General features: G+C 51.2%; 1 protein-coding gene and 1 non-coding gene across 2 annotated transcripts in view; one reads left to right on the top strand and one right to left on the bottom strand.

Moving 5' to 3' along the window:
* The window catches only part of LOC138566129 (zinc finger protein 850-like), a 286511-nt gene that overhangs the window by 115063 nt on the left and 146545 nt on the right, over positions 1 to 24903 (top strand). The window lies entirely within an intron of this gene.
* LOC138568400 (5.8S ribosomal RNA) lies at positions 22508 to 22658 on the bottom strand. The gene has a single exon (XR_011302737.1). It is a non-coding gene; the product is annotated as a 5.8S ribosomal RNA (ribosomal RNA).

The following is a 24903-nucleotide window of genomic DNA, read 5'->3' on the forward strand; positions in this document are numbered from 1 at the left end:
GGTCAGGGAACAGGAATGACAAAGTAGTTATTCACCGTGGGTAGCCAATGGTAAGTCCAGGCCAAGAGAGTTAGTTAGTTGGCGTTAGACCAGAGCCACTTTTTTACGTGGCGTCTAAAGCTCGAGTATGGTAGATTAGCTCTCAGTGCAGCGGGGAGGGCGTTTCATGCGCAAGCAGCTTTTACAGGGAAACTGGCTCCGCCTGTTTTTTAAATCTAAATTTTGGAATTACAAGCAAGAGGTGGTTAGCTGCTCTTGTGTGGTATGTGAACCATTTTCTATTTAGTTTATCCAAAATGTATGGCGGGGCATTGTTGTTCAGTCCTTTGTGAGTGAGGGATAGTGTTTTAAGGAGGACTCTGTCGCTAATTTTCAGCCAGTGATGCTCTTTCCTAGTATTGGATATGTGTGCTCTGCGAGGTATGTCCAGAGCTGCTCGAAGGGCATTATTTTGTAGTGTTTGCATTTTGTTTATGATAGACTTGCGGGCCCCCGGGTAGAGGGCGTTGCAGTAGTCTAATTTTGACATTACTAGGGCGTTGGCTAATGCTATGCAGTTGGATTTGGAGAGTTAAGGTCTGCAAGCCCTGATTAATTTGCAAGTGTAGGCCGTCGACGATGCGAGGGCATTGGTTTGTTTTTTGAGAGAAAGTGTAGCGTCGAGGTAGAAACCTAGAGTTTTTACCTCAGTTGCCACTTTGATTAAATTGCCATCAATATTGAAGGCAAGGTAATTGGGACTGAGTTTTTTGAGGTTGGAGTCGGAGCCCAAGATCAGTATCTCTGTTTTGTCATCGTTCAGGCAGAGGCGTGTGAGGCCATCCATGCCTGAATGAGGAGATAAATCTTATTTACTAGAGCTGTATCTTCGACAAAGTTGCCAGAAAGTGGTATGAGGATCTGAGTATTGTTCGCATAGTTGGTGTATGTTATCCCCAGTCTGTCAAGTTTGTCGAAGAGTGGCTTAGTGAAGATATTATACATTGTGAGGGAGACACATGAACCTTGTGGGACACCACAGGTGATATGTATTGGGTCCGCCGAGGCTGAATGGGAGAACACTCTCATCGTTCGGTTGGCCAGGAAGGATTTGTACCCAAGCTATCGCTTCACTTGAGAAGTAGGCGGCAGACACTAGGTGGTTGCATAACACTGCATGGTCCACCAGGTCAAAGGCCGCCGATAAGTCAAGGAGGAGGAGCATAGCTGTGTTGCCTTTATCCTTCAATTCGGCGATTTGAGTCTTAAGGGCAATTAGGGCCGTTTCAGTGCTGTGTAGTGGTCTGAAACTAGATTGGCGCGATCCTAGTAATTGGTTCGTCTCTAGTTTTATATCTGGAGGTAGGCTACTCTGTCGATGATTTTAAGGAGAAATGGTACCGTAGTGATGGGCCTGCAATTAGTAGGGATGGCTGGGTCATGGGCCTGTTTTTTGAGGAGGGGCAGTTCCTAAGATTCTTTGAGGTTAGTGGGTACAGTGCTAGTTCTAAAGGATGCGTTAATTAGCTTAGCTATGAAGGGTGCTAAGTCTCTGGCTGCGTCCTTAATGACTTGTGCAGGGCAGCTGTCGCCTTGACAATTGGAAGGTTTCAGGGAAGATATCACCTTTTCAGTTTCCACTATGGATATATTGGTGAATCTGAATGGTTCACAGTTGAATTGGGTGACTGTTCTAGGTGTATCAGGCAATTGGGTAGTCTGGGTTGCAGTGGCACTCAGGTAGGGTTTTTATTTAGCAATTTTAGATTGGAGAGTTGTAATTTTGTTCGCTAAGGCATTTTGGATACTCGTGCACCATTGTTTGTCCTTGGGAACGTTGTCAATGGGAGCAATCGGATTTTCCATTTCCCGAAGGATGGAAAAGAGTTCTTTCGAGTTGGAGTTAGCTTTGCTGATTCTCTCGTTGAATGTATCTTTTTTAGTTTGAATTATTTCCTTCTTGTAATGTTTGGCAAGATTGTCAAGTAGAGTTTTATTCTCAATTGAGGGTGTGTGCCTCCGAATGGCTTGTAGTTTACGTTTTTGGGTTCGTAATTTTTTAAGATAGGGGGTAAACCATGAGTTAAGCTGGGCCTTTCGTTTACTTTTGCGTTCTGTGATAGGGGCAATGGCATCCAATGCTTTGGACATAGTATTGTTAAATGTCTCAACTAGCGTATTTGGATTAGTGTCAATAGTACTAGCTCTAAGATCTGGTAGGAGAAGCGGAATTATTTTTTCAACCGTAATGTCTCTTTTGCTTCTTGTATGCACAGGTGGAGCTGTTTCCAGGTTGGCTGGTTTAGGAGGCTCTATGGTGGATGAGAAGCAGATGAGGTGGTGGTCAGTCCATGTCTGAGGTAGTATATTAGAAATGGTGGTAGTGCAGTTTCTGTTAGCTATCCAGTCTAATGTGAGACCTTTCATGTGTGTAGGGGCTAAGACTTTTTGGGTAAGGCCATGATCGGTTAGGATAGATTGGATAGAATGGGTCTGTTTATCCTCAACATCATTAAAGCCCAGATTAAAGTCGCCTAGCAGAAGGAGCTGGGTGGGGTCTTTGATGATGTTACTGAGGAGGCTGGATAGGTCTTCTTCAAAATTACCCAAAGGGCCTGGTGGTCTGTATACTGGAGGACCGTTAGGATACTGTTGTTTGAAATAGGAATTTTAGCCGAGAGAAGTTCGCAGGATGTGATTTCAGGGTGAGGGCAGAGTCTAGCAGCTAATTTAGTTTTGGAAATTATAGCAAGGCCACCTCCCCTGGAGTTGGGGCGATCGACTCTTAGTATATTGTAATTGTCGGGTATGGCAATCATGAGTGCGGGACTTGCGGCATCATGGAGCCATGTCTCAGTGATCGCAAAAAGATATAAGTCAGCTGAGGCAAGTATGTCGGCAATTTCAGTATTATGTGCTACGAGGGATCTAGCGTTGATGAGGGCACCTGGCAGGGTGGAGGATATAGTTTTCCCTTGTGTGATTCTAGGCGGGGGAAGGTTAGGCTTCTTCTGGACCTGCGGTTGGTCTATTTGTATCTTGGGTCGTCTATCTGCAGATCGGGTAGGCAAGTTGCAGTTGGGAGCAGTCATGATAGGATTGGCCCCTAGAGGAATAGTTCTTTTATTTTTAAGGTCATATAGACGGGGCAGTCTAGCTCTGAGCCGGAGGTTTCTCTCTAGCAGGTTACATGGAGTGGTATTGAACTTGTCCATTGTTAAGATAATAGTTAGTATGATCCAGAGGAGGGAGTAAAGTGCGTATAAGAGGTAGGTCTTAGAGGTGCACATAGTGGACAGTGGCATTAAGCGAAGGGGCTACTGGGTTTCGCAGTCCAGTAATGCCTAGGGTGTGCGCTGCACAGGGCTTCAAAGATTGGCAATCCTAACATTGACTGAGAAGTACACAGCAGGCGCATCTGGATTTGGCTGTCTTATCTGTGCCTAGGATATACGCAATAGGAAGCATTTAACTTTGGCAGACCTAGCATTGATTTAAAATACATGCAGCAAAAAGACAGCTAGATATGGCATTCTTAATAGTGGCTAAAATGCAAGCAGTGAAAAGAAGGCATCTAGATTTTGCAATCCTAATGGTGACTAACATGCGTATAACACAGAGAAGTCTAGATTTGGCATTCCTGACAGTGGCTAAAATGCAGACAGCGAAGAGAAAGGCCTCCAAATTTGGCAAACCTAGAGGTGACTAACATGCACACAGCGATAGGGCATCTAGGTTTGGCAGGGTTAGTAGTCGGGGCATTTGGCGACATACAGTTGGATTATGCTGCTATTATAAATTGGTTGTGTGGCCAGAAGGCGAGCAAATAGTCAGTCTAGGTACAATTGTAGGGGTACTCTGAGGACCATTACGTATATAATCAGGCAGGAAGAAGAATGCATAACATATTAAACATAGATAAGGGCTGTAAGCGTGATTTGTTAACACAGTTAGGCAATGTGCACTGTTAACAAGTAATAATAAGTAGAGGCACAATGCAGTGGTAGTGGCAGCTAACTTTGGGTATTGCATTAGGACTATAGGTCAGCAAAATAAAAATGCGGACAAGCACGATGTGGGGGAGTGAGGTATGACTCATGCCTGTGAGTTTAGGATGGCTTTGGTGACGGCATTGTATGTGGTGTTGCCACCCTAGGAAAAGGCGGGGTGGCACAAGTATCCATAAGGTTCAAGGGAGGAGTGCAGACACAGGTTTGTAGGTCGTGAAATGGAATATATAAGCTATAAAGGGTGACATGGAATATATAAGCTATGTTACCAAAAGCACACTACCACCAGGGTTATCCTTAGAAACCGTCGCACTTGCGACAGCTGCTGATCCATCCATGGCCCTGGCGATTGAACTCACGGAACACAACAAGTGGAAAGACTACAAGAGATCGCTGTCAACGCATCCAGGGGCAAACCGAGACGAACTGGAGAGGCTCGCAAGAATCCACTCCGAGCTGGCTGTAAAAGACAAACCCATACTCCTCAGAGGGTGCAGAATAGTCATCCCAGCGGCCCTGCGATCAGAAATAATTAAGACAGCCCATGAGGGACACTGAGGAGCAGACAACACCAAATGTCAACTACGCTGCCATATGTGGTTCCCCTTCCTTGACGCCCTAGTCGACCGGTGGGTAAGGCATTGCATGGCGTGCCAGTGCACGGCCAGAGCGAAACACCAGTACCCCTACTGCCGACACAGATACCAGAACATCCATGGGAAACAGTGGTGGTAGACTTTTATGGTCCCCTAGAATCAGGGGAATACCTACTTTTATTCATGGATGAATATTCAAGGTTCCCAATTGTAAAAAGATCATCATCCACAGCCTTTGCACAAGTCGCAGCAATCTTCGATGAAGTTGTGTAGCGAATGGGGCATACCGGACGTTATCAAGTCAGACAATGGCCCGCCCTTCTGCGGCCACGATTTCACAACATTCGCCAAGTACTTAGGGTTCAAGCACCAGAAGATAACACCCCTGTGGCCCCAGGCGAACGGGATAGCCGAGAGATTCATGTCATCGATTAAAAAGATGTTGCAAAGAGCCAGACTGGAAAATGTTGATCCACACCAAGCCTTATGTAGGATGCTTCGAGATTATCGAAATACGCCTCATGAAGCCACAAACAAGACCCCGGCCGAACTCATGGTAAAGTACCAAGTTCGCACACGAATCATACACTATCCGATAAACAAACCAGAAACAGATCCACAAATCCTATGGAGAGATGCAGAGAAGAAGGAACGAGCCTGCATCCAAACAGATGAAAGACGAGGAGCGCGTCCAAAGGACTTTCAATTAGGAGACGAGGTACTGGTGCAACAGTCAACAGTTAAGAAGACTAAGTCAAGATTCGCCCCACAGACACTACAAGTCACGGCCATCAAAGGAACAATGGTGACTGCTGAAAATGAAGAACGACAAATAACACGGAACAGCTCAAAATTCAAGCTTGCAACAACCACGGAAAATGAGAGACTTCAGCCTCCAGATCCTGAACCAATGTCAATAGATTCTCGAGACACACTGTGGACACCTCCAAGATTCTCCCCTCATCCAGGAATGAAGAGAACAGAGAAGCCTGATGAGGATCCAGGAGAAGGCACTAGTAGTCGTGCCCAACGAGCCGTGAAGAAGCCAGCACGCCTGGTTGAAGAGTGCTGAGAACGTTGTAAGGACATTTCGTCCAGGGTGATGTTAGAGTGTTTGTGTCTCCTTAAGAGAACGACACCATGTCACGTGAGACGTAGCACGTAAGGGGGAGGGGATGCAAAGGAGAATCAGATTTGTATGTACGCCAATAAAGTAAGACGTGCAATCCAACTCGGTGTGTCTGTCCTTAATTTCGTATGCCCCCTCCAGGTATAAGACCTTGTAACCAGCGGACTCACCGCCAAGCCTCCTGCATGCCCATTCGTTTCAATGGGCCTCTCACCTGCCAAAAATAAAATCTGGTGCTTTCACCCGCCTTTGCGACACAAATGGTTGAGAGCTATGGCAAAGGCCCATTCCTTTTAGTGATTCTGAGAGCACATTCATTCATTCATTCAATCACTGAAACTTGGCAGCAATGGGGAAGTGAACATTTCCCTGTGGATTATTGTTGTGTTTCTTGAATTGCCCCTGAGGCGCCACTCAGGAGTATCCTGAGCACGCGCAGAAATGTCTGAGCACTGAGCATGCGCAGCCACTTTCTGATCACGTGCCTTCAGTTACGCGCAGGAGAAAGACTTCCGGGTTAGGTGCATGGAGCATGCGCAGACGCTTGCTGAGTACTGAGCATGCGCAGGAGAGAGACTTGCGGGTTGTGGTGCACGGGAGCGTTCTCAGGGCGGTTGATACTAGTTCCCATCCGAGAAACGGGCCATCGGTTGTTAGGGCCATTTCTCAGATGGGAAATAGCTGCTTCAGTGTGAGTGAGCTAGTTCCCATTAGAGAAATGGCCTTTTTTGCCCCCTAGTGCCTAAGTCCTGCATAATAATGGGAACTAGCCCACTCACACAGAGAAGGCTAGTTCCCATTAGAGAAATGGCCCTTTTTGCTCCCCTAGTGGCCAAGTCCTGCATAATAATGGGAACTAGCCCACTCACACAGAGAAGGCTAGTTCCCATTAGAGAAATGGCCCTTTTGCCCCTAGTGGCCAAGTCCTGCATAATAATGGGAACTAGCCTACTCAAACTGAGAAGGCTAGTTCCCATTAGAGAAATTGCCCTTTTTGCTCCCCTAGTGGCCAAGTCCTGCATACTAATGCGAACTAGCCTACTCACACTGAGAAGGCTAGTTCCCATTAGAGAAATGGCCCTTTTTGCCCCTAGTGGCCAAGTTCTGCATAATAATGGGAACTAGCCCACTCACACACAGAAAGCTAGTTCCCATTAGACAAATGGCCCTTTTTGCTCCCCTAGTGGCCAAGTCCTGCTATTTCCCATTAGAGAAGTGGCCCTTTTTGGCCCTAGTGGCCAAGTCCTGCATAATAATGGGAACTAGCCCACTCACACAAAGAAGGAGGCTAGTTCCCATTAGAGAAATGGCCCTTTTTGCCCCTAGTGGCCAAGTTCTGCATAATAATGGGAACTAGCCCACTCACACAGAGAAAGCTAGTTCCCATTAGACAAATGGCCCTTTTTGCTCCCCTAGTGGCCAAGTCCTGCATAATAATGGGAACTAGCCCACTCACACAGAGAAGGCTAGTTCCCATTAGAGAAATGGCCCTGTTTGCCCCTAGTGGCCAAGTCCTGCTATTTCCCATTAGAGAAGTGGCCCTTTTTGGCCCTAGTGGCCAAGTCCTGCATAATAATGGAAACTAGCCCACTCACACAAAGAAGGCTAGTTCCCATTAGAGAAATGGCCCTTTTTGCTCCCCTAGTGGCCAAGTCCTGCATAATAATGGGAACTAGCCTACTCACACTGAGAAGGCTAGTTCCCATTAGAAAAATGGCCCTTTTTGCCCCTAGTGGCCAAGTCCTGCATAATAGTGGGAACTAGCCCACTCACACTGAAGCAGCTATTTCCCATTAGAGAAAGTGCCCTCCGACCTGGAAAGGCAGAAAGGTCCTCTCGTCTAATGGGAACTAGCCCACTCACACTGAAGCAGCTATTTCCCATTAGAGAAAGGGCCCTCCGACCTGGAAAGGCAGAAAGGTCCTCTCGGCTAATGGGAACTAGCCCACTCACACTGAAGCAGCTATTTCCCATTAGAGAAACGGCCCTCCGACCTGGAAAGGCAGAAAGGTCCTCTCGGCTAATGGGAACTAGCCCACTCATACTGAAGCAGCTATTTCCCATTAGAGAAACGGCCCTCCGACCTGGAAAGGCAAAAAGGTCCTCTCGTCTAATGGGAACTAGCCCATTCACACTGAAGCAGCTATTTCCCATTAGAGAAGCGGCCCTCCGACCTGCAGAGGCAGAAAGGTCCTCTCGTCTAATGGGAACTAGCCCACTCGGACTGAAGCAGCTATTTCCCATTAGAGAAAGGGCCCTCCGACCTGGAAAGGCAGAAAGGTCCTCTCGGCTAATGGGAACTAGCCCACTCACACTGAAGCAGCTATTTCCCATTAGAGAAACGGCCCTCCGGCCTGGAAAGGCAGAAAGAAAGGTCCTCTCGGCTAATGGGAACTAGCCCACTCACACTGAAGCAGCTATTTCCCATTAGAGAAACGGCCCTCTGACCTGGAAAGGCAGAAAGGTCCTCTCGGCTAATGGGAACTAGCCCACTCACACTGAAGCAGCTATTTTCCATTAGAGAAACGGCCCTCCGACCTGGAAAGGCAAAAAGGTCCTCTCGTCTAATGGGAACTAGCCCATTCACACTGAAGCAGCTATTTCCCATTAGAGAAGCGGCCCTCCGACCTGCAGAGGCAGAAAGGTCCTCTCGTCTAATGGGAACTAGCCCACTCAGACTGAAGCAGCTATTTCCCATTAGAGAAAGGGCCCTCCGACCTGGAAAGGCAGAAAGGTCCTCTCAAAGGCAGAAAGGTCCTCTTGGCTAATGGGAACTAGCCCACTCACACTGAAGCAGCTATTTCCCATTAGAGAAACGGCCCTCCGACCTGGAAAGGCAAAAAGGTCCTCTCGTCTAATGGGAATTAGCCCACTCACACTGAAGCAGCTATTTCCCATTAGAGAAGCGGCCCTCCGACCTGCAGAGGCAGAAAGGTCTTCTCTTCTAATGGGAACTAGCCCACTCACACTGAAGCAGCTATTTCCCATTAGAGAAACGGCCCTCTGACCTGGAAAGGCAGAAAGGTCCTCTCGGCTAATGGGAACTAGCCCATTCACACTGAAGCAGCCATTTCCCATTAGAGTAACGGCCCTCCGACCTGGAAAGGCAAAAAGGTCCTCTCGTCTAATGGGAACTAGCCCATTCACACTGAAGCAGCTATTTCCCATTAGAGAAGCGGCCCTCCGACCTGCAGAGGCAGACAGGTCCTCTCGTCTAATGGGAACTAGCCCACTCACACTGAAGCAGCTATTTCCCATTAGAGAAGCGGCCCTCCGACCTGCAGAGGCAGAAAGGTCTTCTCTTCTAATGGGAACTAGCCCACTCACACTGAAGCAGCTATTTCCCATTAGAGAAACGGCCCTCTGACCTGGAAAGGCAGAAAGGTCCTCTCGGCTAATGGGAACTAGCCCATTCACACTGAAGCAGCTATTTCCCATTAGAGAAGCGGCCCTCCGACCTGCAGAGGCAGAAAGGTCCTCTTGTCTAATGGGAACTAAGCCACTCACACTGAAGCAGCTATTTCCCATTAGAGAAACGGCCCTCCGACTTTTCTGCCTCTCCAGGTCAGAGGGCCGTTTCTCTAATGGGAAATAGCTACTTCAGTGTGAGTGGGCTAGTTCCCATTAGACGAGGGGACCAATTGATCTCCTGTTGATCATCAACTTGTCCCGAATATCCTCTTTCTGATAATGTTCAAAACAACACTTTATAGCCAACCCTCACAGTGCTGTAACAAACTCCTCAATGGTCTCACAACATTTCTGTTGTCTGATGGAAAATTGATAACAAGCCAAAATGTTATTCCCCTTCACCTCGTAATGCTTGTCCATCTTGGCTATGCATACATCAAGCTGGTTGCCCATCTTGATGCATTCAGCTAGTTTTAAGAAATTGTTGTCCAGCCCGACCTCGACAAAGAAACAGTGCCTCTTTCTTTTTACTCAAATAATTAGGACCATATACTGCTAACATATGCTTCTGGAATCTTTCTTTCGATTTAATAACCTAGGAACAACCCAGTGCCTGGTATATTTCCCATAATCTTTGAATTCATTTCTGATGCTTCCCTATTTTTGTGCTCTTGGTATTTGTCACCTTGTTCACAGGGACAAATGTTTGTAATCTCCCTTTTAAAGTGCAATGAAAAAACACCTCTCAAGAGTAACAGCCAATTGTGCTACGGCATGCTCCCTTCTTTATGTGTGCAAGTGTTTCTTTCGGTCGCTACAGTGCACGTGGGACAGGCACAGCACGGAGCGCAGTGTCCGCAGTGAAGGCCTTCAGCTTGTTACATAGCTAAGCAACAGACATGTCAACTCCTTATCATGTGTAAAATTGCCAGGTAACAACTTGCAACACCGGACAATGCGTCCTTGGATCACGTGTTCTGTCGTCTGCATGCACGGCTATGCTGCTAGGGTGCTTCCTGTGTCCTCATAGGCTCACGCACAGCCCAGATAATCCCCAATACATGCCTGGAGAGTCCCACTGAGCTACCATTTTGACTGTGCAACTAACCCTGTACCTGTTCAGCCAGGGCAACCACACTCAATGGCAAGTGCAGGCTCTTTGTCATTGCTGCAACTCATCACCTGTTAAGGAAGTGAACCAGAACACAGCCAGTATGTGTGAGTTAATTTCTTTTAAGTTCATTTTTATGCTGTAACAACTCTCCCTGTCCTCCCCCTTACACCAACCACCATACAACTTGCCTTGTCTTCTAGTGTTCTCTGTTCACATTCCACACCCATAAGATTCCGTCTGCTGACATTCCTAACACTGTAAGGAGTCCCCCTTTCTTCTAGAGGACTTTAATCCCATGGCCACTTTCCGTATTCTAATATTACTCAACTAGAGTTGTATTGCCAAGTGGGAATGCTTCAGTTAGTCCCCCTCTAGTGCTCTATATGAGCATGGGTTGATCCGCCTCGGATTGACGACGCATTGGCCCTATTGGGCATGAAGATTTGTTTGCTCTCCTGGCCAGAAAGACCATTTGTTTGTCCCAGGCTTGAAGATGCGCTGGCACTCCTGGGCTTGAAGACAAAGATAGGCCCTTCCAGGGGCCAGAAACTGATGATGTGATGCATCGGCAGGGCCAGAAACCGAAGACAGGCCCACTCAGCTTGGTGTTGAGAGTTAAACCACGGTCAAGTTGGTTTACCCAGGGTACTGCACTCCTCCTCATCTTTCCAATACCCCTCTCTACTTTTGATGGGCTAGGTATTAGGTTAAGATGTACAACCAGGCACCAGCAGGAATAATAATTAATGGACACAGGCTTTCGTCCACAGCATTTAAATTATTTTCAGGGTCCACCTTCTGCACTTCTTCCTTCCTCCACCTTCCTTTTCTTCCTCAGTACCTTTCCAAAAATGTTCCTCCATCGGTGGCCTTCTTCCTACACCGATTTTGTCTGTACCTTTTTAAACTGTTCTCCAAGTAATTTCTTCCTTTCTCTTGTGTCTGGTAATTCCTCATTCAAGGAACCCGGACCAGAGTTTGGAGGCAGCCATGGCGCTAATAGCACCATGGCTACCTCCAAACTCGTAATGCGGCCCAGTGAGTTAAAATAACATGAAAAGCAACTCACACTGCCTAAAATTAAAAATGCGATTAGAGTGGAAGGAACTCAGAAACACTTGACAAGTTTCTCAAGCGCACCTGGCACTTTTTGAATCCGTTATACTCTTGGCACTTTAGTCAGGCATTTGCAATAGTTACGATTTGCCTTGAAGTAATATGGTTCTGCTTTGACTTTATGACGCATTTGCACACAGCACTTTTATATGGATGTATAATAGATTTATATGTACAAGGCAGTTTGTCAGTATTTAATATCAGGCATTCCAAGCGGAGTGGCCGAGCACGAATGTACAAACAGAATTTAGCCTGTAGACATTCTGCCCCAGTTCCATAAAAGGCATGATGTACTAGACATTAGCCCTTGACCTGAATGGGCTTGGCCATGGGTAGCCAATGAAGATGGTGCACACATGGAGTAATGTGAGCACAACTAGGTGTGAAAGTGGCTACTCTGGCTGCAGAGTTCTGCAGGACCTGAAGGTGCCATAAGAAGTAGCCAGTTTGTGCCAGAAATGGGGCGTTGCAGTGTTCCATGGAGGACATAACAAGTAAGGACACCACAGAGGCACGTAACTGAGAAAGGAGTAAACAAAGAACCTTGCTATGGGGTTTTCAGTTGAAGATGGCCCCTTTGACATACTAGACTTAGCTTTTCTGTCTGCAGAATCTCAGATGTCATATTTACCCCCTAAAGATGGCCAAAAAGAGGGGGTCCAAAAGGCAGTAGAGGAAGGAGGGCCCACCACCAACACCTCATTTTTTCCCCTTGAAGCAGCTATTACACATCCATGCACCCACAGCTTCGAGACAGGACCTAAATCTGGTCGCTGTCTCGACAAGAGAGAGATCTAAACGGACCAGGATCTGTGTGATCTGTTAAGAATAACAGTGGAAGCCGTGAGAGCAGATACGCTTGGTAAGAGGTTACATGTACATGTTAAACAAAACCTGGAAGATGGAGGAAACCTGAGGGAATCCACATCTCAAGGCAGACGGTACAGAGTGAAAAGGGGGGCGGGTGGAAATTGACTGTTCGGTTAGAGGAAAGCAAAGAAAACCAGGAAAGTACGGCACCAGAAAGGCCGGCCCAGACGAGCAAGGCGGCATGGTCAACAGTATCAAAGGCGGCAGATAAGTCTAGTAATAAGCACCGACGCTGCCAGAGTTGTGCATCCAAGCCGCATCATCGGCGTTGGAGACCAGCACCCCCTCTGTGCCACATCCTGGACGAAAAATTGATTGAGAAGTGTGGAAGAAAGATTACTCAAGAAAGGGCAGACAAAGGTTCAAAAAGCTTCATAAGAACATTCCAAAAGGGCCCCCGCGACCACCCCACCGTGAGGAGCGCGCTCCTCCCCGGCCATCCGAAAAAGGAGCAATAAGCGGCGTTACAAGACCCCAGGGCAGCAAAGGGGACGACCCGTGAAGCGAGCGGTCCCCAAGAAAACTTCAACTGCAGCGTTTGGGGGCAGAGTTAGTAGACCTGAGACCGCCAGCAGCGATGCAGGTGGTGCAGAAGACGCAGGGTGCCCATTCAGCCAAGGCAACATAGGCGAGACTGGGGAGTGTGAGCAGACCACCGCGGATCCACTGGCAATACAGCAGAGCCGGCGCAGCCAGGACACCCAGCTACAAATGAGAGGGAGCGGGTAGTATTCCCCTGAAATCCTGCGCCTGCCTCTGCCCCATACAGCAAGCCCGGCTCCACGCAGCGCAGGGCCTCCACGAACCACGCAGCACAGGGCCCCCATGAGCTGTGATGCGCCCCAGCTGGCGCAGGGTAAGTAGGCATAATTAAGGGAGTTGGCAGCCATGAAGCAGGCGCACACAAGACGCTCCTCTCCCAAACAACGGACATGGAGGTTTATGAAAGCATCTGCCCCAGCGCACCATAACCTACACTTGGAAGGAGACCCCCCCTATGGCAGGAGACCCGCAGCATACCCGGACCCCAGCAAAGGCCCATGCCCATACCATTCAGCAACATCAGAGGCATGGGATGGTTAGATGCGCAGAGCTGTCCCCAGGAACCGGACATCCAGGGAGCAGAAGGTGGAGATAAGTAACATGCGTCGGAAAAGCACCCTAGGTGCTGCAGCTCATGACAATGGGACTTGAATATAGCATTGCATATACCGGCAGAGGAGTGTGTTCAGAGCTACAATTATAAATATGAGACAGTGGCACTGGAAACCTTGATATAGATATAGGAGCTATACGGAGCATGACCTCACACCCCCATAGCAAATAGTTTAGTTAGGTCACTGGTAGTTCGGTGACACCCTGCTGGGTTCTGGGCTGGGGCCTTTTAGGGCAGAACCAAACGCAGGGGGGCCCGAAATCCAGGGATGGAGCTGGGCACTTGTTGGGGTTGGGGTAGACGAAGGGGGGGAGGTGGGAGGGTGAGAGGGGTGTGGAGTGGTTTGAAGTTGGGGGATGGGGAGTTGGGAAGGGGGTTGGAGGGAAGTTTGAGGGGAGGGAAAGGGTATTGAGCCAAAATGTGACCCTTAAGAGGCGGGATATCATGGTGATGGTGCCAGGGTGCCTTACAGTGGTTACCTGGAATGTCAGGGGCCTCAACGGCTATCTGAAACGTAACAAGGTGATGATGTATCTGAAAAGGATGAGGACCGACATAGCATTATTGCAAGAGACCCACCTTACTAGGGAGAAATTGGAGGTGGTTAAGAAGAAGTGGAGGCGGTGCCTGGTGGGATCCACATACTCGGCCTACGCTAGAGGAGTTATCATCTGGGTGGCGCCGCAGGTGCCATTTCAGCTGCTTCAGATCACGGGTGACCCAGATGGCAGATTGACTGTTGTGAAGGGTATATTGAAAAACCGAGAAGTGTGTATTGTAAATTTATATGCCCCTAACCAGGACACAGCGGCTTACTTTAGGACCCTGTACGGTAGAGTCGGCCCTCTGCTGGGTGGTGGGATTATTTGGGGAGGTGATTTTAACTGTGTACTTAACCCTAATGTTGAAAGATCGGATAGTAAGATAGACAAACCAACCCCAGCAGCAAAGGTGCTGCAGGCCCTCCCGAGGGACTTCGACCTAGTGGATGTCTGGAGGCAGTTGCATCCAGTTGACAGACAATACTCGCACTATACGGCACCACACGCCCTTCACACAAGATTAGACTATGTGTTCGCCTCCACAGAGTTGGCAGGAGAGATGGAAGGTGCGGAATACAAAGCTAGGGTGCTTTTGGACCACTCCCCCCAGGTCCTGGAGTGGCGGCATCAACCTCCCAGGGCACGGATTCCCACTTGGAAACTCAGAGCCGAGGCTCTGCAGGACCCGGGATTCAGGGAGGATTTAAGAGAGGCGATCACTGAGTACTTTGAGATAAATACTGGTAGTGTAAGCTCTATGGGAACTGTTTGGGAGGCGTTTAAGGTGGTTTTGCAGGGGGTTGCCATTTCGAAGTCTAGGGGGCTCCAGGGGGGCATAGAGCAGAGTGGAAGGGAATTGAGGGAGGAGTTGGAGGGCAGGATGCGTACGGAAGGCACCGCTGATGAGGACAGAGACAGGATAAGGCAATTACAACAGGCCAGTGGGGACTGCTGGGACAGGTTATGTAAACTAAGCTATAAGAAATACGTGGAGAGACAGCACGCAGGGGGAGATAAGCCGGGCAGGTTGCTGGCCTGGCTATACAAGAGTGAGACACCGCGAACGGTGATCAGGGAAATTAAAGGCAAGGGAGGGTGGACTCAAAATACCCAGGAGGGGGTGAATGAGGAGTTCCTGAGATTCTATAAACATCTTTATGAGGACCCAGGTGGCCCTAGAGACCACGAAATTCGGGTAGGATTGGAGGACATGGGCCTACCCACCTTAGATGAGGCAGAACGCGCAGACGTAGATGCCCCTATTACGATGGAAGAACTCGAACTAGTGGTTCGCTACTTGCCCACCTGTAAGGCCCCCGGGTCCCATGGGCTTCCAAGTGAATTTTATAAAACCTATGAACAAGAGTTGCTTCCCCCGCTGCTGGCCATGCTTAACCAGTCGTATGAGCAAGGCAGGCTACCAGAGACCCTGCGAGAGGCGGTGATTATCCCACTTCTGAAGCCGGGCAAGCCTATCACTGATTGTGGGTCATACAGGCCCTTATCGATGCTCAATCAGGTTAGTAAAATCCTCACTGCTGTACTGGCAAATAGGCTTAAGGCTGTCGTTGGTAAACTGATACACGCCAACCAAACGGGCTATGTCAGGAACATAACTGATAATCTCAGAAGACTGCATCACATCCTTGACCAGACAAAAAATGACCCAGGTGAACTGGCAATAGTTTCACTAGACGCGGTCAAGGCCTTCGAGCCAGTGAAAAGGCCCTAGTTGATCACGACCTTTAAGGGCTATGGAATGGGACCGGGGTACCTCAGGTGGGTGAAAATGTTATACAGCTCCCCGATCGCCAGGGTCAAAACGGGTGCTATCATTTCGGACAAATGGTAACTAAGCAGAGGCACTAGACAGGGCTGCCCGTGGTCGCCCATGTTATACATATGGGCACTGGAGCCATTGGCCACCTGCCTGAGACAGCAATATGAGGAGATAGGTATTCGCACTGCGGATGGCATGCACCTTTATATGCGGACGACATACTGTTATATTTACGCTACCCAGAAGAGAACATGCAATATATTCTAGACATGACGGAGCAATTTGCCGTTCTCTCTGGCATAGCGGTTAACCCCAAAAAGTCTAGCGTGTTCCCTCGGGGGAGATACAAGCTTGTCTTGCCTAGGAGTCTGCCAGTGTTGCTGATTACCCTGGCACACAAAGTCGTTCCGATATCTCGGAATTGACATATACCATATGGCAGAAGAACATGCACGCAACACGGTTAAAGCAGTAGAAGGAATTAAGAACAGCATGGGATTCTGGTCCAGGATACCCCTGGCTATGGTGGGGAGGGCTGCTCTGCTAGAAATGGTAGTTTTGCCCAGACTGTTGCTTTTCTTTGTTAACATCCCGCATGGGATCCCGAGGCGCTTTTTCGCTAGCCTCCATAGCCTGTGTAGGAGCTTCATCTGGGGCAACTCCAGGAACAGGGTGGCCCTCTGGAAACTACAGAACTCGTGTGATAGGGGAGGGATCAACCTGCCAAATTTTAAGCTATACTATCTGGCAGAGCAGCTGCAGTATGTAGCAAGATGGCTGTCTGGCGAGGAGACGGCAGAAACCAGGCTGCTGTGCAGGGAACTGCTCCCCTTCTTTCACAAAGAAGTGGTGTGGCTGTCCAAGTCGAGGGTCCGGGGGATGGCGGGGCTGCTGGTACTGGGATGGGAGATATGGCACAGAACGTGGCAGATTGCGGGACACCTGGTTCCGTACTCTATGCAGGTGCCGCTTGCAGCACTATGTGGAGAGGATCCCCAGCTGATACAAGGGGTCCGCAAGTACTGGGAACCAGTGGGCCTGGCCACCCTGGGAAACATATGGCTGGAAGGGGAGGCATTCGAGTTCCCGAACCTGATCGAAGATACTGGGGTGCATAAAGGGCAGTACATAACTTACACCAGAATTGTCAAGAGAGTACGAGTGAAGTGGCCAACAGAGGTGCTCACCGGACAACCGGATGCCACCATAGAGGCTATATATGATATTTCAGAGGGTGGGCATGAATTTCCTGCATATACGAGCTGTTGGGATCCAAGGTGGGGAAGGACTTGACCCAACAGACAACTTTGGGAGGATGAGGTGGGAGAGCCCATGTCGGATGGGCTCTGGAAAAGAGCCCAAAGATATCATAAAAAAGTGTCCTGCAACGCAATGCTCCAGCAGATCCAACTATATGTCACACAGAGCATAGCTCACCCCCAGTAAGATCGCTAGGTTTGGTGGCCATACGACTCAGAAATGCCCTAGGTGTGGGGTGGAGGAGGCTGGGCTACTCCACATGTTTTGGGCCTGCCCTGAGGTGGGGTGGTTTTGGCAAGAAGTGAAGGCACGCTTAGCAGGAACCGGTACTACACTGGAGGTGGAGTCGGCCTGGGCATGCATGCTGGGTGGATTCCCTAGGCCACGTAACTTAAAGCACATAAGCAGAATGAAAGATCTAGCATATGTCCTGGCCAAACGAAGGATAGCAATGTGCTGGAAGGCAGCCCAGAGGCCGAGGATAGAGTTGTGATGGGCTGACCTCTTCAAATGGGCAGAGGCAGAAACGGCTGTTTGGTGGGACACGGTTTGTAGGGGAGGGGAGGAGGTAGGACCCCTAATTGAATGGAGGCAGCTGGTGGCTACCATGAGTGGCCCCCCAGTCTGATCAGAGCGATGATAAAACGGATAAAGAGACGACGATAAACCCGCCTGAAAAATCACAGGATGATGACATGGACATATTGGCTCAAGTTAGGGGGGAGGAAGTTTCATGGGACTGGACAATGCTGATTGTAACACTCTGACGCTGAATCTGATGATGGAAGTCCCAAGAATTGTGTGTTATATAAAATAAACATTGTTTTTTCCACACAAAAAAAAAAACTGCGTCTCCCGCCGGCTTCTCTGGAATCATTTGCATTGCCGCACTGGACGCCGCAAGGGCGCCCGTCCCTGCCACTCTGGATTTGGGGATCTGAACCCGACTTCCTGTCGATCGGCTGAGGGCAATGGAGGCCATAGCCCATCCCTTCCGAACGGCCCTCGCCCATCCCTTAGGACTGACTTCTGCTCACATGTAACCCTTCTCCAAGTTCCTGTTTTAATATTTGCTACTAGAACCAAGATCTGCACCTGCGGCGGCTCCACTCGGGCCCTCGCCCTCGGGCTTCTGTGCATACTGCAGCATCCCTCCTACTCGCCTGACTTAGCCCCCGCAGCTCTCAACGCTGGCCTGGTATGGGCCTGATGCTCCAGGGCCATCCATTTTCAGGGCTAGTTGATTCGACAGGTGAGTTGTTACACACTCCTTAGCGGATTCCGACTACCATGGCCACCGTCCTGCTGTCTATATCAACCAACACCGTTTCTGGGGACTGATGAGCATCTGCATCATGCGCCTTAACCCCGGGTGCGGTTCATCCCGCAGCGCCTGTTCTGCTTACCAAAAGTTGCCCACTGAGCACTTTCATACAATACCCGGCTCCACGCCAGCAAGCCGGGCTTCATACCCATTTAAAGCTTGAGAGCAGGTTGAGATAATTTTGGCCCCAAGACCTCTAATCATTCGCTTTGCTAGATAAAACTGGGGTTTCCGTGCGCCAGCTATCTTGAGTGAAACTTCGGAGAGAACCAGCTACTATATCATTCGATTAGTCTTTTGCCCCTATACCGAGGTCGGATGACCGATTTACACATCAGGACCGCTACGGACCTCCACCAGGCCGAGTTCACCATCTTTCGGGTCCTATCACACACGCTCATGCATCATCTCTGACAGAGCGGGGGAGACGGGTCGGTGGAGAGCCCACCGCAACAGGATGCCACTGCAATCGCCGGGCACCGGCCCTCAACATCATTACATCACAGGGTTTCATTCATCCCTCTGACTCGGGCAGGCATTATATTCTTAGTCAGTCTTTCCAGACAGGTCGGGTGGTTAACCGACCCCTGGCGCCCTTTGTGGGCCTCCCCGCCCGGCAGCACGACGTGGTTGGGGTGTATTGAGGGCAGTCCACCACAGTCACATCGGGAGCCCCGTCTCCCGTGGCCACTCTAGCAACCCCCAAGAGGGGCCAGGACAGTTGCTGGATAAGGGCCCGGTGGTGGTCTATCTCCCTCAGCTCGGTGGACACAGCAAAACTGCTGTCAGGGGGCTGTAACACTCTCTGCTGGAGCAGAGAGCCACCTGCCCCCTGGGGCCTTCCCAAATGCACCCTGCTGGGGCTGGATGTGCCCGCGCCGCAGACCCACAAGGGCCTCCACTGTTCCAGATGACCAACCTGCCTGCTGTGTTGAATCCTGTGGGTGGACTGCACAGACCCCACCAGTTTACCGCTCAACCGGTTCACACCCTCTTGAACTCTCTTCAACTTTCCCTTACGGTACTTGCTGGTCACCAGTCTCGCGCCCGTATTTAGCCTTAGACAGAGTTTACCACACGCCTTGGGCTGCATTCCCAAGTAACCTGACTCCAAGAAGACCTGATCCCGGTGTGCAAGAGGCCGCTTGTGAGAGAACGGATCTCAACGACCGGTGGGGGGTGTCTGTACTCCCACTCCCTATATGGTGGAGGAGAGGCACAGGAGACCCCAGCCAAGATTCTCTATTCGGTAGCAATGGTCGAGCAATCAAGGCCTAGCTTCTCAGGAGGTGATGCAGGCTGGTTCTTAAGTACAGTGTATCCCCAAGCCCCCACAAAGGAATATCCACACTCTGTATCGGTTAGAACACAGTCTTTATATAATCAATAGTTACGGTTATGTACATTCATCACGACAACTCACTTTGTACTCTGGCAAAATCTACAATGACAAATATTTACAATCCTAAAGTGGTACCACCCTAGATCTCATTGAAGTGCATGGACAATACTGTACAATGTCACATAGACCCATAGAGTGAAACCAGCAATAGAGAGAAGAGAGAAAATAAGATAGTTGAGCAATAGGCAGAATACTGACCCTTACCACTAGGCACAGTTCTGTGTGGAGATCCCCCCACCTGGGCAACCTGTAAAGAAAGATATAGCACCAGCCCAGTCCATATATTGCTCTGCAAGTCTGATTTTCCCCTCTAATGTTTTTACCCCCCCAATGTACCTGGTGGAGTCGACTAACGTCGAGGGACTCGCTGTTCGGTGACGGGGAATCGACGGCCCTTCTTGAATGCCTTCCTTTTCAAGCGGGAGGCACGGGGCGTCGAACGTCCGTCGACAAACGAGGCAGAATGATGTCGAAGAGGCGGCAGCTTCGTCCAAGCGGTGCTCGTCGGCGTCGGGGCGTCGGCGTCCTGCAAGGCGGAGGTGTGCGGGGCACCTCGATGACAATAGTTCTGGACCGCAAAGATTGTAGAGACGGGAGCCCAGCAAGGGCGTCGAGTCGTCCGAGTCTTTGAGGTCGTCGGGTGGCGGGAAACCCACCGGCAGGTTTCTCCTCAGCGCGTTGGTCGTCCTCGACTTTCTCCGGCAGGATAAGCGGTCGACGATGCGGTCGAGAGAGTCCTTCAATTGAATGTTCTTAGGCAATGGAGCGGACGGCTCCGGTCGTCGGCGGCACGGCGTCAAGCGGTTCCCCCGGCTGGGCAACACAACTTCGACGGGCCTCCAGCGGTTCCGCAAACCTGCGAACCCTGGTCGACGGCAATGGACTTCGACGGCGTCGATGTCCGGGTGCTTCACTTCGATCTCCTCGGCGGTCCCGTCTCGGGTCGACAGCCTTTCGAGGACCTGTCTTCCAGGGCGCTTCGGCGAAGATGGAGCGGTGCTCGATGGTCCCTCGGAGCACGGGAAGAGGGCGCCTTACCAGGTCCTCTCTCGGGTCAGCCCTCGACGAATTTAGACAGCCTTCGGATCGGTCGAAGCAAATGCCACAGCAAGTCTTCTTCTTCCAGCTGGACGTCGAGGATCAGCAGTTCCAGTTACTCTTGAGTGGAGACTCAGCTTCTGGACACTTCTGAACTTCTGAACCCAATGGTTGCTTCTCAACCAATGGTTCCTTCAGAACTGAACTGAACAACTTCCAGTGGTGAGAGGTCCCCAGATATACTATCCTCTCTCTCATCCACACTGCTGGCACACACACAGCAGCCAATCACACTGCAGGGCATTCATGCAGTCAGTCAGCCAATCAGGCACACGGTGCATCCAGGCCACACTCCTCCCTTCCAGACACTCACAACAAGGAATGTGAATTGGAACAAGTACCCAGCCATTCAACACTACACACTGCATTCAGGCCAGTTTCGGGCAGGGCTGTCTCGGTCTTTGTCTCACATGCCAGAAACCAGACAACCACAACAAGGAGTGTATATTGGTCACACACTCCATTCACCCAGGTCCCACCCACAGGAGGCACCCACAACATACAGACACTGTAGTCTAGCTGGGCCTTCACCACCATACCATACATGGAACTTCCACCCAACAGCCAGTCAGGGGGAAGGGACAGAGTCAGGGCTTCCCAGGACTTTGGGAAAAACAAGACAACAGGCAATAGAAAGCAAGAGGCCACAGGGGCCATCTTGTTTCTATCAGGAATCAACTGATCCCAATGGCAGGGCCTGGGCATCCCAAAATGGAGGATACCTAGAGCACCTGTCAGATTCAGCATGGAGCTGCCACCAGCCCATACCCTGCTCTGTGGGCCACCCACAGGTGCCCAAAAACATACACTAGGGGCACAGGGTTGTACCCCTACCCATGGGTGCCATAAGGGTATCCCATGGGTCTGTTCACCAAACCAAAAGAGAGCTGCACTGCCAGGAGTCCCACACGGACTCCGGGGCAGAAAACATAACAGAACACACGGTAAAAACAGAAAAAGGACAAGGATTCAGAGGCCCTGTCCCTCAGATGCATTTCCAGCATCACACCGCTATCGGCCTAACACCATCCGCGTGGGGAGACGATCAGAAGGACTTGAGCCCCCTGAGTGTTGCCGGGGAGTCGGTCTTCTGTAAGCCACATTTCCCACGCCTGCTGCTGAATGGGGATTCAGCACTGGGCTCTTCCCTTTTCACTGGCCGTTACTGAGGGAATCTTGGTTAGTTCCTTTCCTCTGCTTAGTAATATGCTTAAATTCAGCAGGTCACCATGTCTGATCTGAGGCCGTGGTCGGGGAGCACAAAGCTCAGGGCAGCTGGCCTCGGGCCCGCATGGGGGGTTGCCCCAGCCCTTGGCGCAGGCAAGTGTATTCTGTCCCAATCTGTGACCGAAGCCCACATGGTCACGAGGTCCGTGCTCCATGGTCATCCTGCGCCGGCAGCCGTGGGACACCAAAGACAGCCACACACAGCACGGCCAGGTGCCCCAGGGTAGGGTGAAGGTGCACCAGGCTTTTTTAAAGCCTGCTGCCGCCGCCACCACATCCAGGGCGCGTCGGCCACCCTGCCCTCCCGAAACCAGCATGAGGTGGGGAAACTGGGGAAACCAGGACGCGTTGGCAATGAGCTTGCGCGCCAGATCCAAGGATCCAGCGACGGTGCTGATCGGGGTCTGACCTTAGGGGGATGAATGGAATGGGGTCCCTGCGACAGCCCCAGTCACGCCCCTGGGAGTGAACCCCAGGGCGATTGATGTACAAGCGACCCTCAGACAGGCGTAGTCCCGGGAAAAACCCAGGGCCACATGGTGCGTTCGAAGTGTTGATCAATGTGTCCTGCAATTCACACGAATTCTCGCAGCTAGCTGCGTTCTTCATCGATGCACAAGTCGAGTGATCCACCGCCAAGAGCCACAGGCAACTTTTTTTGTCCTAGACGTCGGCCTGACCCTGCCGGTGCAGGAGAGGTTGGGGGAGGCAGCGCTGGCTGTGGCAGGACAGCCCAGCTCCCTGTCTAGCTCGGCCGAAACCATTGTGGTTTCAAAAAAATAAAAAATAATAATCCAGGTGCTCAGCCTGACCGCCAGCTGCAGCAGCACAGCGCTTCCCAGGGGGATGGAGGTAGGCCGCTCCGCCACCTGCCCACACGGCCCGATCCACTCATCCTTCCCCGACCCCTTCCGCTTCCCTTTTGGGAGGGGGGGGCTGGGAGATGGACAACGAGGCAGGCCAGAGACAGCACAGACAGGGGGTCGGGTGGGACCACTAGAGTCTTCAAACCCCAGCCCGGCCGCATAGGACCCAGCTCCAGGTACCTGGGCAAGAGGGAAGGTCACCCACTGTGCCAGCGGGCCTGGCCATTGCTCACACACAGATGTGGGCGGTTGGAACCTTGGCGCCCACCGTCAAGTGAGCCAGCTGCACCATGGCTCATGCCTGGCTTGCCCGGGTGCCTGTCTGCCTGGGGAGGCACCCCTCGAGAGCAGTCAGGGTTCCCTCGGCTCCCGGCTGCCCCCAGTCAGGGCTTCCCTGGTGACCGGGGTGTGCCCACCAATGCCCAGCCGCTGGCAGGTCAGAGAGAGGAGTGTGCGCCCCCCGGCCAGCGCAGATGCGGGCTCAGTGAGGAGAGGGGGCTGGTTGACCACGCGCACCGGACCGCTCTGCGAGAGGTGCCCCGGGCTGTGGGTGTGCACGTCTGGGATGCAACCGAGGTCAGGCCCACGGCTCTCCCTCCCGCTGCTCCGCTGTTAATGATCCTTTATGCCCCCACCCACAAGCAGAAACCATTCACACTCAAATGCCCCATTTCTCCTTCCAAACACGTTCCAGATTCAAATGCCACCTCCCTCCTGACCAACATGCCACCATCCCTCCATCCGAACCCCCACAAAGACACCAACATCCGTCCCTCCATACCTACACCAAGATGCTCCACCCCTCAGAGCCACACCCATATGCTTCATCTCTACCTCCACACTCAGATGGCGCCATTCGCCTTCTCTCTATACCCACACCCGATTACCCCATCCCTTCGACACACACATGCTCCCACCACTCCAATAAACCAACATCCTTCTCTCCAGACAAACATACCCCATCCCTCCATTCACACCCAGATGCCTACTTGCTTCCCACCAGAGCGCTCCAGCCCTGACCCACATGCTCCACCATTCCCTCACATGCCCCCATCATATGCCCATTCCATATCAACAATGCCCCCTCCGATCCAGACTCCACGATGCACAATCCCTTCCTCAAGACCCATACCATGATGGCCCATGCTCCCTCCACACAGAAAGATGCCCCTATCCGTCCTCCGACCAATGAGCCCCAATCCTTCCCTCCAGACCCACACCAATGTGCCCCATCCCTCCCTCCAGATGCACATCAATGTGTCCTGTGCCTCCCTTCATACCCAAAGCAATGTCCCCATCCCTCCCTACAGACCCACACCCATGTGCACCATCCCTTCCTCTCAGAACCACACCAAGATGCACAATCCCTTCCTCAAGACCCATACCATGATGGCCCATCCTCCCTCCACATAGCAAGATGCCCCTTGCATCAGATGCCCATGTGCCGATCCTGAATCACATGCAGATAGCCCCAGCCAACCCCCTCTGAAACCACCCATCCTAGTATGCCCCCATCCGCCCAGACCCACACTAATGTGCCCCGTCCCCTCCTTCCAGACCCACACCAATATGCGGTCATCCCTCCCCAGACCAATGTCCCCATCCCTCCCATCAAACCCGCACCAATGTGCCCCCAACACCTCCCTACAGAGCCACACCAAGATGCCCAGTCCAACTTCCCAACCCACACCTAGATGACCCATGCCACCCTCCAGACCCACTGTGCCCCATCTCTCCCTCCAGAAAAACGCCCATGTGCCCCATCCACCTCCCTCCAGAGCCATACCAATGTGCCCCACCACCTCCCTCCAGAAACACACCAATGTGCCCCCACCACCTCCCTCCAGAGCCACACCAATGGGACTCGCCCACCTCCCTCAAGAACCACACCAAGATGCCCGTCCCACTTCCCAACCCACACCTAGATGACCCATGCCACCGTCCAGACCCACTGTGCCCCATCTCTCCCTCCAGAAACACACCCATGTGTACCATCCCTCCACCCAGATCCACACCAATGTGC

The sequence above is a fragment of the Ambystoma mexicanum genome, chromosome 2p, assembly GCF_040938575.1.
Source record: "Ambystoma mexicanum isolate Mex_15411 chromosome 2p, UKY_AmexF1_1, whole genome shotgun sequence".
NCBI classification, from domain to species: domain Eukaryota; kingdom Metazoa; phylum Chordata; class Amphibia; order Caudata; family Ambystomatidae; genus Ambystoma; species Ambystoma mexicanum.